This window comes from Mus caroli, unplaced genomic scaffold (genome assembly GCF_978045245.1).
Source record: "Mus caroli unplaced genomic scaffold, Mus_caroli_1 scaffold_7, whole genome shotgun sequence".
In the NCBI taxonomy this organism is placed as follows: Eukaryota; Metazoa; Chordata; class Mammalia; order Rodentia; family Muridae; genus Mus; species Mus caroli.
Window position 1 is genome coordinate 26,548,737 of NW_028227262.1, and position 15,579 is coordinate 26,564,315.

Here is a 15,579-nt window from a genome sequence, read left to right on the forward strand (position 1 = left end):
GCGTGCGCCACCACGCCCGGCTTTTTTTTTTTTTTTTTTTTTTTTGGTAGCCCTGGGTGTTATGAAACTCACTATGTAGACCAAGCTGGCCTTGAACTCCTGGCTCTGCCTCCTAGGTGTGCACCACCACCATCCAGCCAATTTAACCGTCTTTTTAACAAAAGAAGAAGAAAAAAGATATAGTTCTATGCTTTCTTATTTCAGGGAACTTCTTTTGATGTCTTTTCTTAGGGAATTGAAAATAGTTTTTATTTATTTTCAATTTTTGCTGCTGGGGATTCAAACTTGGGCCTTGTACCTGATAAACACATAGTTGGCCTTGTGGCTACACCCCAGGCTCTCAGGGACATTTTTGATCAGGAAATGCCTGTTGTCTGGTCGTGTGTATGTGTGTGTATCAATATTTTGCCAATTGGTAAGAGAAATCTTTAAAAATCTCAGTGACATGTGCCTGTCAGAATTGTTTTTCAATAAAATCCTTAGCAATTACAAGAAATCTGTGTGTGTTTGTGTGTGTGTGTATCTGTGTATGTCTCTCTCTCTCTGTGTCTCTCTCTGTCTCTGTGTGTATATGTGTGCATCTGTCTCTGTCTGTCTGTCTGTGTCTCTCCATCTCTCTGTCTCTGTTGTGTCTGTCTCTGTCTCTGTCTCTATCTCTGTTTCTCTGATTCTGTTTCTCTGTTTCTCTGTTTCTCTGTTTGTTTCTCTCTCTCTCTCTCTCTCTCTCTCTCTCTCTCTCTCTCTCTCTCTCTCTCTCTCTCTCTCTCTCTCACACACACACACACACACACACACACACTCACACACAGACCCTGGAACTTCAGCCAGTGGGAAGGCCCTTCTGTTGACTTGCTTTGGGAAGCTGAAACAGTAATGATTCCCTGGCTTCTACTCACAAAAGGGTAGACAGTCTTACAGGTGAAGTTTGTTTGCAGCTTCCACAGGGCATCCCCACCTTCTTACTTCACAGGGCAGTCATGCCAATATGTTTGGTCTTCAGAGGATATGAAAAATGAAGTCCTTTAGTCTGTAATATACATTTTACGGTGTCATTTACTGGTAGAAGTTCTCCCAGTAGAGAGTAGAATATAACAAGTTGCACTGAGCAGCTCATTCTCTTCCTCTTTATTGTAATCTATATAAATTGTGTTTTTGAAATGGAAAGCTTCAAGCTATACAATATGATACACTCTTAGTGATGGTCTGTCTCCTTCAGAGCTAAGGAAAAGATTATTGAGGCTGGAGAGATGGCTCAGTGGTTAAGAGCACTGACTGCTCTTCCAGAGGCCCTGAGTTCAATTGCTCACAACTATCTGTAATGGGATCTGAAGACAGCTACAGTGTACTCATATAAATAAAATAAAAAAATTTAAAATAGATTATCATGTATTCCAATAGCTAAGAAGCCTTGGATTGAAAGGAAGGATTGCCCAAGGGTTCTGGTACTCTCACCACAGTCACACAGGTGACTACAGAATGAATAACTCCAGAAGTATGAATTTTCTAGGACTCTCAAGACGTTGCTGGTTCCTGCTCCAACAAGAGGGCTATAAAACATACAGTGAGCCATTATCCGCTTGATTCTAGAAATAACCCCTTTGAAGCTAAGTTCTATTTCTAAGCATGACTCTACCAGAAGGGCCAGATGACCTAACGCTGTTCAATCACAACTTGTTAATGATGCTTTTCTATATGTGTACGTTGTCTGGGTTCCCGTAACAGCTTCTGGAGAAGAGGTGAACATAGCTCTCTATACACTTAGGAGTGCTGTCACCCAAGTCTGCTTCAGTTACCAGGCATGCATTTACAGGGTCCTTCAGGTTAGCTCTCATGGCTCACAAAACAGTAAGCATATGCTTGCTTTACTTCAGGATGCTATAGTTGCCCTCCACCCACTTGCCAGGAATCCTGCAATTGCCTTCATGCCATCTGAGAGAGTCAGCGTGGTTATAAAATCTACTGAAAAGTTTCAATGCATTTTCCGCGTCAAGTCTGCCAACCGACTGGTCCTGCAGCAGGAGATGCTGCCTGCCCAGCATCCATGAACGGTGCACTGTGGAGGTCTCAGGCCAGGGTTGTGTCTATGTGCAGGCAAGCAGAGAGCCATGAGAACGGAGTGCAAGGAAAAGGAATGTCAGTATATTCTTCCTTCAAACACAATTTCTCACTACCCCCTCCCTCCCTCCCCTCCTTGCCCCTCCCCTGGTATCCTCCCTTTCCTTCTCCTTTCCCCAACCCCTGTCTTCCTCTAGGAAAGTGGTCTGAGGTGTACAAATTTGAAGCCCTTCCTTACTCTGATTTGCTTATCAGTCTCGTTCTACCGGATGGCATTGAGATACCACATCTTCCCTCCTAAAATTACACAGAACTTCAGGTGGAAATGAGGAAAACAAGTTGTGGACAATTGACTTCCCCTCAGTCTTTGACTCTTACTATTCATAGCAGGCAAGGAAAGCTGGGGCCATCTGGGTCTTGGGAACTGAATTTGTGTGTGGAGAGGGAGGTTGGTGTGCATATGCCCACATGTGTGTGTAAAGATGCAGAGTCTACTTCTTCCTGCCCTCAGTTATGTGGGGAGTCACAGCTCATCCAACACGGCCATGGTGGGAGTGAAGATGTTGTCTGAGTTCAGTCCATGGAGACCACCAACCAGTTAGTAGGTGGCTTCTGTCTTTTGTTTCTGTTTTTTTGTATTTTGTTTCCATTTAACTATCTCCTAAGGGACCTGATATTGATGAAACAGAACCCTGTGAAGTAGGTACTGTTCTATATATCTATTACACACATACACACACTTACAATTCAAAATCAGACTATCTGAATGGGCTGCTACGGTGCATCGGATATATGAAGAGGAAGCAGTAATAGTCTTGGTTCCTTATTCTTTTTTTTTTAAAGATTTATTTATTTATTTTTATGTATATGAGTAATTTATGTAGCTGTACAGATGGTTGTGAACCTTCATGTGGTTCCTGGGAATTGAATTTAGTTCCTCTGCTTGCTCTGGTCGGCCCTGCTCGCTCAGTCTCTGCTTGTTCCGGCCCAAGAATTTACTTATTATAAGTAAGTACACTGTAGTTGTCTTCGGACACACCAGAAGAGGGCATCTGATCTCATTAAGGATGGTTGTGAGCCACCATGTGGTTGCTGGGATTTGAACTCAAGACCTTTGGAAGAGCAATCATTGCTCTTAACTGCTGAGCCATCTCTCCAGCCCCATTGGTTCCTTATTCTTATTCAGTGCTGGGAATAGAACATAGGGCCTTGCACATGCTAGGCAAATACTGTACACCGTAGCCTACGTGCCTCACTTTTTGTTTTGTTTTTTCTTATTTAGTTTTTATTCATAATCATAAACTTACTTTGCAATCCAGCTAGACTTGAAGGGGAATGAGGAAAATATGGAACCCAAAGAACTTCGGTGAGAGCAGAGATGACAGGACACTGCAAGCAGATAGGGTGGGGCGCTCTCCTGCGCTACAGAGGGAATGGCTTGAGGGGTAAAACACCCACAAGTCAAAAGAAATTAGAGTTGTCCACAGTCGGAAATGGCGATCTTCTTGCTGGTCTTGACATTCCTGGACCCAAAACGCTCCATGGCTTCCACAATGTTCATGCCTTCTTTCACCTTCCCAAAGACCACATGCTTGTCTTCCAGCCATTCAGTCTTGGCAATGCAGATAAAAATCCCAGTTTGTGTTTGGTCCAGCATTTGCCATGGACAAGATTCCAGGACCTGTATGCTTCGGGATGAAGTTCTCATCCTCAAATTTCTCTCCATAGATGGACCTGCCGCCAGTGCCATTGTGGCGTGTAAAGTCTCCACTGTGGCTCATGAATCCTGGAGTAATTCTGTGAAAGGAGGAACCTCTGTAGCCAAATCCTTTCTCTCCAGTGCTATCTTTGGAACTTTGTCTGCAAACAGCTTGAAGGAGACATGGCCCAAGGGCTTGTCAGCCGTGATGTTAAAGAACACAGTGGGGTTGACCATGGCTGCAGCAAGCAGCGAAAGGCAACAGTGGCGTCTGCAAAGTCTGTTTTTTTGGTTTGTTTTGTTTTGTTTTTAATTCGGAGCACTTGAAAGATGCCAGAATGAGCAGTCATGTTAGCCATGTAAAACAGTATGTAAAACATACTGGGATTCAAAGATGTGGCACAAAAATAAAATACATACTTGTTAGTATATATCTCATGATAAAACTGAAATATTGGACGTTTAAAACTGGATAACATATTTTACCCCAGGGATAGTGAAGACTGGTTCCGGCTCTGGCTCTATCTTGCTTTCCTCCTCTTAAGAGCTAGCTTCCGAAGCAACCCCCAAGGAAGAAGGGTGAGTTTGGAGAAGTCACACTTAACATTTACTTGGAAGAGGTAGGTGTTCGGAACTAGCCCAAGAGCTGGACTGGGTTTGTACCCTCAGGCTTCCTTTCAAATCTGCATGTCCTAGTATCATAAACACAGACATGCTGGAGTTGGGACTGCACAGACTGGGGGGGGGGTGGAGAGGGGGACTGGTCTGTTCCATGATGGTGCACCACCGAGCAGGTGCCGCTCCTGCAGATGAATACCCTCCCACAGACTGATACCCTGAGCTGTTTACACTGTGTGAGATGTCTAATGGCCACACTCAAGAAAGGAAACAGAATATGAAGGGAATTAGCACCTGTACCAATGTTAGAATGTTACAAATCCTTTGTTGAAACGAAAAGTAAATACAAGGTGTTGATTTAAATTACACTTGATAACACAATAGATAATATGAATGTATATGTCTTGTGCTCCACCCCCCCCCCACACACACACTGGCAACAGTAAAATGTAAAAATATTGTAAATATTTTTACAATATTAAAACACTTAATTATTTCAGTAGTACTGTGGTCTGAGTAGCGGAATAGTAGAGTGCTAGGAATGGACCTGGTAGATACAATTGGGAACATTGTAGCTGGCAGTGGTGGCCCACACCTTTAACCCTCCCATTCCGGTGGCAGGCCGAGCCCCATGAGTTGGAGGCTAGGCTGGTGAGACCATGTCTCAAGGAAACCTTTATAACTTTATACTCCCCACTATTCCAATTTTATCATATATGGAAACGTGAATTAAGATGTGTATTTATGGGTCGGGCGTGGTGGTGCACGCCTTTAATCCCAGCACTTGGGAGGCAGAGACAGGTGAATTTCTGAGTTCGAGGCCAACCTGGTCTACAGAGTTAGTTCCAGGACAGCTAGGGCTACACAGAGAAACCCTGTCTGGAAAACAAAACAAAACAAAACAAAACAAAACAAAACAAAACAAAACAAAACAAAACAAAACAAAAGATGTGTATTTATGAGTCCCTCCATATGTGCATTCCGTTTTTGCACCTTTGGATTCTAGCATGGGTCTTACACTGTCAGCCTGTCTCCATTCTGTCTGGCCAGTCTCAGAAGCCACAAGCATGATTGCAACTCTAGATTATAATACTCAATGAACAGCAAAACCTTTAACCAAGCTGACACTCCAAACTCTCCGTTTTAGCTATTGGTTGTGGAGCTCTGAGCAAACATTGAAAGTCTCTGCTTGCTTAACTGTGAAAAGAGTTATTGGTAAAAATGCTTATCTAGCCTAAAACTAGTCAATACTGTTTGTTTGTTTGTTTGTTTGTTTGTTTGTTTTCAGTGCTGAGGATTGAACCCAGGGCTCTACCCCTGAACTACATGCTAAGCCTGTAGCACTAGCAAGAGGATTAAGTGATTTAAGGCTATAAAAAAATGTAGAAGTGTTCCTCATACAAAATAAGCCCTCAATGCATGTGGTATGTCCAGATTCTTTTTATTGTAATGCTAAGATTAATTTTAATCCAACTTGTTTTCATATCAATAAAATTAGATGTTCTCAAGGACCTAGTAACAGTCTAAAAGTTGATACAATTAGAATTTTCATCAAATGTTGTTCCACACGGAGAATAAGGTCACCCTTATTTTATAAGCCAATGGACAAGTGAGGAGGTCAGCTCAGCACCTTTGGAAAATTCCACCAGAGTCCTCCCCTCCTGGAAGAGAAAAGCCATGGAGCACTTAGGCACTCCTCCCCTCCAGAAGGGAGAGGCTAATTACATTCCTCACACCATGGAGGCTGGTGTGTGTGTGTGTGTGTGTGTGTGTGTGTGTGTGTGTGTGTGCGCGCGCGCGCGCGCGCGCAAAGACCAACCATGGGCCACCTGCGGGGTTGGGGAGGCCCAGAGCACATAGACACATACATAGGCCACCTACAGACAAGGGAAGTCCTTGTCACCTCATTCCCTAAAGACCAATCCGTTTAAAAGTCACACTGTTCTGCCAATCACATTATGCCTAATGGCCAATGCTCTGAAAACTGTATAAACACTCACCGAACGGGCTGCTGGGGGTCGTTCTTTTTCTCTTCTTCATGTGCAGGGCGAGCCCAGCATGCTGGAACAATCAAATTCCTCTTGCTTTTACATCAATCCCCAGCTCCATGTTATTCACTAGAGGGGGGGCGGTGTTTCTCCAATAAGTTAAGGCTCATCAGAGTCTTACACAAGAACGCACCAAAGTAAAATTTGCGTTTCCTGTGAATATCCATGTTCCATTCCCAACCCTTTGCCTGGCCCATTCACCTTCCAGAACGGCTTGTTTGCTTGGAATGTGGAGGGTCACACCCAAGGCCTGGAGAATGACTCAAGGGCTCGCGAGTGATCCTCAAGCTCCCTACCTCTGAGCTGTACTCAGCCTCATTTTCACTTTAGTTCATTTTGTTTGTTTCTTTCCTTTCCTCCTTTGTTTTGCTTTTTAACTTAAGTATTGGTGTTTTGCTTGCATATGTTTCTGCGTGGATACTTTGGAAATGTAGTTATAGGCAGTTGTGAGCTGCCGTGCAGGTGCTGGAAATTGGCCCTAGGGCTTCTGGAAGAGCAGTCAGTGCTCCCAAACACTGAGCCATCTCTCCAGCCCCACTTCAGTGTGGTCTTTAGAACAAAGAAGACCACAGTTCTCATGGAGCTGATGATCAATGAGGTTTTTGAGGCCATTAATAATTTTCTGTAACACACATGCTGGTGACTGAAAGTTTCTATAACTCTAAAGTGCTCCTGACACATGGAGACATCTAAAAATGGCTACAGCAACATTTTCCCCTGAATGAGGACCTCTGAAATCCCCCAAGAATAACCTGTCAATTCATTTCACAGAGGAACAGGCAGAGAAAGACGTTTGAGGTGGAGTAGTACAATTTAGAGAGAAGGGACTTTTTGGAGGGGAGTTTCTGGGTAGAGAACTCTCCTTTAAGATACTGTTATTGTCTTTGTAAACCATTTTTTATGAAAGTGTGCTTCTATGGGGTCTTGCTATGTGGCCAGGCTGGCCTTGAACTTGAGAACCTCCTACCTCAGTTTCCCAAATGCTGCATTACTAAATCATATACTCTTGCAAGATATCTCCATAGTTCACGTAAGAAAAACAAAAACTAATGGTGTGTCATTTGTGTGATGGTTTCTATGGGATTGTAAGTGTATTGGAGGGTGTGTGTGGGGGGACATGTGTCTGTCTATCTGTGTGTATGATCCCACTCCATGGGGGGGAGGGGCAGAAGACAACCTTCTACCTTATTTTTTTAAGACATGGTCTGTCATTGGCCTGGAGCTCACTAAGTAGTCTAGGTTGGCTGGCCAGTGAGCCCAGGGACCCTCCTGTCTCCACCTTCCCATCACTGGGAATGCAAGTTTGCAGGACCAGTCTGGATTCTTTTTATATGAGTTAATGGGGAATGAAACTCAGTCCCTCATGTCTAGAAGGCAAGGACTTTGCTGACAGAACCATCTTTATAGCCTCTTATGTGATTTATTTTTATTTTTTATTTTAAGGCCCCAAGACTTTATTGGGTCAACAATGAACAGCAAAGGAAACGTTAACTATCACTCTGGGGGTGTCATATCGATGTGAAATCCACCTTTGGAAAACTCTCTTGTGTGATTTTTCAAAACAATAACTTTCCTATTGGCTTAAAACAAAGGAGGGGCCAGAGAGATGGCTCAGTGGTTCAGGTCACTGATTGCTCTTCCAGCTCAATTCCCAGCACCCACATGTTGACTCACAACCATCTGTAATGGGATCTGATTAGCTTTTCTAGTGTGTGTGAAGACACAGCACACACACTCACATAATAAATATTAAAAATGTTTGAAAAAAGTTGGATTTTTCCTGTTTTTCATAGTGTCTTCATTGTATAAAAACACTGAAATGAAAACGTGAGGCAGACAAAGAGAGGAACGTAAGGGAACGAGTGGAAGTGAGACTGAGAAGCCAACACCATGGGTTCCTGGTCTTAGGAGAATCCTCAGTGGAGTGCTCTTTATCAAGCCTGAAACCCTGCTTTCTATACCACCCACCTGCCTACCTGCAAACCCCCCACCCATAGTCAATGCCCCAGGGCCTATAAGCACACACACAGACATGCAGAATTTGTTTTGTTTTACTTTGTTGAGACTGAGTTTCACCATGGCTGACCTGGAACTCTCTGTAGATGAAGCCGGCTTGTCTCCCAAATGCCGGGATTAAAGGTGTTTAGTATCATATAGCTGGCCAGAATCCATTTTAAATAGTCCTAAAACCTCCTTGTTCTTCTACATTTTTAGAGTTTCTGATTGGAGAAAAGGAATGTTCTTATATAGCCAACTGTCAAGTGTGTGAAATAGAGACGGGAAGGAAGAACCGCGCTGCTGGAGGATGGTTTCATGCACTGTGTACTCGGATGCTGATTTCTGTACCCAGACATCTGGTGCAGTCCAGTGGGTGGCTCGGTCAACCATCTCTGGTCTCAATGTTATGTAAAACTTGTCTTCCTTCACCTCAGATTGGTTAGTAGAGCTGATCAGCCAGTTAGCTGGGCAAAAGAGATAGAGCAGGACTTCCGAGCCTAGTCAGGGGATGCCAAAGGAGATGGGAGAGCAGAAAAGAGCCACAGGAGGTGAAGAAGGTGGAGAGACCTGGAGGATTCACCATGAGATTTCAATGAAAACGCAGCCACGAGGAAGGACACATGGACCAGAGTGAAGGCCTAGACAGGTTTGAATAGATCAGAATCTGCTCAGCTCTTCGAGCTTGCAGCTTTTTAAATAAAAATACCAGGTCTCTGTGTCTTTATTCGAGAGCTAAAGAGGCTAGAGCTGGTGTAGAAACACTCTCTGTTATTTGAGAGCAAAATGGACACAGAGCCCCACCCCCACCCCCACCCCCAGAGCTACTTTTACATCTGTGTGTTGATTTCCATGTTTAGATACACAGTCTAAAATTGAGTTTTACATATGGATGGAGTTAGGCTTATGCTGCCTTGTTTTTCTGTGTGACTATCCAAGTGACTGAGCATCATATAAATAAATAAATACTATCCTTTCCCTAGTCCACGGGTGTGCTACTTTTATAACAAATAGGGGAATGTTGTAAGGATTTTTTTTTATTGATTTTAGTGTTTTCCATTGATTTGCATCAATAATACAAACATAAACACAAAAAGTATAAGCATATTTTAGTTTTAAATCATTTATATTTGTGTGTGTGTGTGTATGTGTGTGTGTTTGTGTGTGTGTGCCCATGTGTGTGCACATGTGAATGCTGTAGTGCAAGCCTGGAGTCATAGGACAATTTGTAAGAGTGGGCTTTTTCCTTCTACTAGGCAGGTCTCAGGGATTGAACTCAGGCCATCATGGTTGGTGGCAAGTACATCCGCCTGCTGAACCACCCTGCCTGCCCAAATTGTATGATTCTTTTTAAAGATATTTTGGCTAAATTCTGACAGTTTGAATTTTCATCTGAATTTGGTTTGGTTTAATTTCTTCAAAAAACCCTGATGGGAATTTGGGAGGATAGCTTTCAAGGTACAGATCTGAAAATGACTGACATCTTTACAATATTAAAATTTCCATCTCAGGCTGGTGAGATGGCTCAGTGGGTAAGAGCACCTGACTGCTCTTCCAAAGGTCCTGAGTTCAAATCCCGGCAACCACATGGTGGCTCAAAACCATCCGTAATGAGATCTGACTCCCTCTTCTGGAGTGTCTGAAGACAGCTACAGTGTACTTACATATAATAAATAAATAAATCTTTAAAAAACAATTTCCATCTCACTCAGTGTTAAGGCAAGCCTCAGCTTATTTCAGTAATATTTGCAGGTTTCAGTGTTGCAGTGTCATGAATCTTGCATTAAAGTTCCAGGCGTTTGCATACTTCGTGCTATTATATTTATTCTTACATTTGTCTGATATTTGAATCTTAAATTCATCAGTCTTGCAAAAATCACTTGCTGTGCTGGCTTTTCCTTAGATTCTTTTATGTCATCCAGGTCTCCAGTCTTATAGTCCTTGAATAACAAACAGAAACACAGGGGGCTCTGTGGCTCACCCTCCAGAACCACTCCCTCTTATAACAGAAGCACAAAATCTTTTCGTTTGCTGGGAGTCTTAATAGTTGATGAGTTGCCATAGATTCTCTGTTAGCTCTTGTGCTCACTTGCCAAGGACAGCTCAAAATCAACACCAGATTAGTGTAGGAGATAAGGCTCCACCTTCTTGCCTCAATTTGGCACCGTTGTTCACAAATGTCTCAGCTCTCAGACCCTTTACAATATTTGGTGTATGTGATTGCAACCCATCTCTCTCCTTCTCTCCCCAAATCTGCTTTCTTCATTTCTCTGTCAGTGCCGATCTGGGAAAATACACTGACTGAATCCAAATCTGTGCCTCAGACTCTGTTTCCTTAACAACCTGATCAGAAGCTGTACAGGCAGAAGTGGTTCAAGAAAGCAGCCTCTAACCTGCTTTGGGGGCTAAGCTACCAACTGACCAGCTGCTAAAGAAGACCTGGTCCTGACCACTGTGGGTGGATGGACACTTAAGTAAGGGCATTGCTAGCCGGGCGGTGGTGGTGCACACCTTTAATCCCAGCACTTGGGAGGTAGAGGCAGGTGGATTTCTAAGTTTGAGGCCAGCCTGGTCTACAAAGTGAGTTCCAGGACAGCCAGGGCTACACAGAGAAACCCTGTCTCACAAAACAAAACAAAACAAAACAAAACAACAACAACAACAACAAAGTAAGGGCATTGCTATATATGAAAGTCAAACACTTCCTGGAAGAAACAAACAGTTAACTTCTCTAGCCAGGGTGTCAGAAAAGCTGAAGACCAGATTCAAGGTTTTACCCTAAGAGCAGAGAAGGTTGTCTTTCAAGCAGCTAGCCATCTGGTAGACCCAGAGTCAGGCTGGTAGGAATGAGACTTTAAGACCCAAGATACACTCAAACTTCTCCTGAGGCTGATTGGAGACCTCAAAGGATCTGCTCCTTCCTGCTGCCAGGCAGCATTTCGCCTACCTCAAGACAGCACGTGGTCCCTCAAGCATAGGCCCTGTTCTTCCACTGGCCACTGTGCTTCTCACTAAAAGCAGAAGTGGCAGACAGCTCTCTGGCAGATAACTGAAGAAGGGCTCAAAGGCTCAGAGAGGGCTCCTATTAAGGAATTTGACCCGGAGAACATTGAGCATGTCAGAGCAGTAGAATGAATGCTGGTTGAGTGAAGCTCTTTATCAGGTTTGAGGTGAGAGAAGGATGTTCCCAGCCAGTGTAATGTTTCATGGCACCAACCTTGGCTGCTCACGAGGCTGAGCCAAGATGATCACAAATCTGAGGCTTACACAGAAAGTTCAAAGGCCAGCCTGCGCAACTCTGTAAGACTTCGCCTCAAAATAAAAATTAAAACTCGGTTAGATATATAGCTCAGTGGCTGTGGTCAGAAAGCATAGAGATGAACAGGGAATAGAGCCTGGCTATGAAACCCGAATCTCCTCCCTGGGACTCACATGCCATCCTCTCCCCAGAAGGACCCACATTCTCCAGTGAGGTTCCACCTCCTAGAGGGTCACTAGCAGAGACTTCATAGAAGGGACTGCCAGAGACTTCCATTGTGGTGGCTAAAGTTATGTTTTTAAGTTGAAACTACTGTCCATAAGAGATGTATAAAACAAAAATGCCTCTAACCTGTGAGCCTCACTTGCTCAAGGGCAGATAGCTTTCTGGAATTCCAGAAGCTGTTGTTTCTGTAAGATAACAAGTCGTGTGTTTTGCTTCTGTAAACATGCTTGGTTGCCTCAACTACATAGGTAGATGGTAGGTAAATACGCAGGAAGTACGTCAGAATGAATGCTTGCCCCTGACTGGACAAAGGGAGTAAGTAGCCTTGTGAGGTTTGCCTTTATAACCATGTGACTAATGTAATTTGGTGCCATACTCTGGCGATGGACCCAGCCAGTGTCCATTGTCTTGCCCAGCATTTAATAAAGCTTGCTTCAGATTTGGCTCAAAAACTGTGGTAGTGGTCTTACTCTCACCTGGGTGAGATTAACACACCACAGGCGCCATCAGCATCCCAGCGGAGAAAGGAGACGATGTGGGAGCTGAGTGCAAACTCTAACCAGTTTGAGTACTGCAGACCCTGTGAGAGTACAGCACCTACAGCAGGAATGGCGTTTTCCTCAGCTAGCCACAGTGTCCACAGTGGGAACTGGGGTCCTGCAAGGGAACAGGATTGGTAAGATATCAACATTGAGTGCAGCCCAGATCAAGATCAGAGAAGCAAAGCAATGGATCAGCCAAGGAAAGGAAAGAAGTTCAAGCCAACCAATCATCTACCACCTTGGACCCCACCAGCTCTCCTTCCTCCCCTGCAGCTCGTTCTCACTGTAGAGTGGGGTAGGTCATTGCAGCAGGTGCTCCTAGCTCTTCATGTCTTTTGTTCTCTCCTTTTTCTTTCTCTTTCTCATGACCCACTCCTCTCACTGTTACTCTCAAAGCCCAGAAGTCGACCTATTATATGAAATCTGAGTCCTTATCTTTACCCACCCCCGTGTCTTCCCCTTGCCTCAGTTTTCCCCCTCCTTTGTGTGTCCTTCTCCTTCCCATCTAAGAACCTAATGCTTCTTCTGTTCTTTTCACAGTTGCTCGCTTTCTTTACCTCCCACTCACAGTTACATATTAAAACACACGGTACTCTCAGAGTCCCTTTCTTCTCTAAAACAATTGCTACTTGTCAAGTGTCTGCTTTGTGGTGTAAGAAACATTAAATATCTGTCTTTTCTGTCAAACACTGTAAAACTTTGATTTGAGAAAAGGAATTTACCCCTCCCATAAAACCTTTATGCAAATGTTTTAGCACCCCCCCCCCACCCCAGCCCTGTAAAGCTTTTGTTTACACAAAGGCCCTGCTACTTTCACAGAACTTCAGTGGCAACCCCCTGCCCAGTTTCCCCCATTCCTTTGAACTGATTGTTTCTAAACTAGCCAGTCAAGAAAGACTGTGAGGTCAGATCCCAGCCAAGAGGGAAACGCAGAGTCACCGCCTGCATTAGAATAAGAGCTAAGCACGCTTCTCACCTTGGCGCGCCGGCTCTTCTCCTTGTGTGGGTAGTGCGCCCTTCCTGACCAAGAGTAAAGTTTTGTCTTGCTGAGATGTTTCTATTGTGTTCAAGTGTTCCTTTGTGTGACACCAAGACTATTTCTAACAGTAGTCACCTACCATCTATTATCAGGGTGGGTTACTGAGGGACAGTCGCTGCTGCTGTAGACAGTACTCAACCCACAGCGACAAACTGGAGCTGGTACCTGATGATGTGTTTATAAGAAGATAAAGAGGGGGCTGGTGAGATGGCTCAGTGGGTAAGAGCACCCGACTGCTCTTCCGAAGGTCCGGAGTTCAAATCCCAGGAGATCTGACTCCCTCTTCTGGAGTGTCTGAAGACAGCTACAGTGTACTTACATATAATCAATAAATAAATCTTTAAAAAAAAAAAAGAAGAAGATAAAGAGGTAGGGAGGACGTTCTATAGGGGTGTGGTGAGATGTGGGGGAAGGGAGTGATCCCATGCCAAGGCATCCCTTCCCATATGACAGTATAGAATAGTTTATTCAGGGCATGGAGAGGGAAGTTAAGAGGGTAGTAGAGGCAGAGAAAGGCAGAGAGAGGGAGAGAGTAGAGAAGTATAGGACAGCCATGACCACATGGAGAGAGGGGGAGGGAAGGAAAGGGAGAGCAAGAGCATGAGAGAAGCAAGAGGGACCAAGAGATCAAGAGAGAACAAGAGAAGGAGGAGGGGGCAAGCAGCCCCTTTTATAGTGGCTCAGGCTACCTGACTGTTGCCAGGTAACTGTAGGGTGCAGTTTAGATAGAATGCTAACACCTGGAACATGAATATAACAGATGAAAATATTACTACAACCCCATCTATCCTGAACACCACAAACATGTCCAACCTGAATAGAAGGGAAAGCAAAAAACAAAAAAGGAAAGAACCCCTTAACTGATTATCTAACCTCTCTAGACAGACAAATCCCTGTTCAGAGACAAAAGTAACAATTTTTCTCCTCCCTAATCACCGATCCCATAGTAAGGATTTCTCAATGAAAATAAGTAAGACAAAATTCCAGATGCAGAATTCAAAAGAATGACTATAAATATGATCAAACAACCCCCAAAAAAGACATGACTATTTTCCAAGAGAATACAGACAGCTGAATGAAATACCCAAGTTAGTCTGCAAAATGAAAATAAAGCTCAAAAATGAGATAGAATACCAAGTATCGGGAGAGGAGGAACTCCTGAATGAGTGACATCCTAAGTGAATTTGTAGCACTGACACAGGCACGGTCATATCAAGGACCTCAATAAAGGACCTCAGCACCATGGGAGTGGCATAGGCTTCCCCAGGCAAGGTCCGAGTGATGGCCAAGCTTTCCTCAGGAGTGAACAAGTGACTAGTGTGTACAAAAACTAGCAGCTGAAACTTCCCTGTCCAGGATATTTATAGCCTGAGAATACTGGCCCACAGACACCTCCTAATGAGACCTCCCTTTGTGCTATGCACAATAAACACACTGAGGTTGTGGGTTGTGGTTGTATAAGTGCCACTACAGTGGAGTGTGCACAATCCACCTGACCCCAACTTTTCTATAAATGAGTCTGTCCTGTCTTATGCATTTGATACCTCTAGTCAGTGTTCTAGGGCCACGCCATGCATGCTTGGAAATGGAAAACACAATATGTCAAATAAGAACATATCATGTGGAAGAAAGAATATCAGTGTATGAAGACACAGCATTGGATAATTCCGTCAGGGTCAATCATAAAATTTTATAAATCGATGAATGGAACATACAAGAACTTTGGGACCCCATGAAAGAGCAAAACATAAGTTATAGATATACAAGAAGAAGAACTTTATACAAAAGGCATAGAACATATTTTTAATAAAATCATAATAGAAAATTTCCAAACTAAAGAGAAAGAGAAACCCATTCCAGATATAAGAAAAACACAGAACACCAAACAGATAGAAGCAGAATAGAAAACTGTTATGTAATATTATACCTAAAACACTAAATGGACAAAAAAAAAACATACAAAGAAAGTATATTGAAGGCTGCAAAAAAGAAGGATCAAGTTGGAGACAAAGACACATCCATCAGAATAATTGCTGACTTTTATTTTAAACCATGTAAGCAAGAAAGTCTTAGAATGATGTCTCTCAAACTCCAGAAAA

The 15,579-nt window shown here is 43.6% G+C and overlaps 1 pseudogene; it reads right to left on the bottom strand.

The window, feature by feature from the left end:
- Positions 1-3,524: 3,524 nt before the first annotated feature.
- LOC147003835 (peptidyl-prolyl cis-trans isomerase A pseudogene) lies at positions 3,525-3,991 on the bottom strand (annotated as a pseudogene).
- Between the last annotated feature and the right edge of the window lie 11,588 nt (positions 3,992-15,579).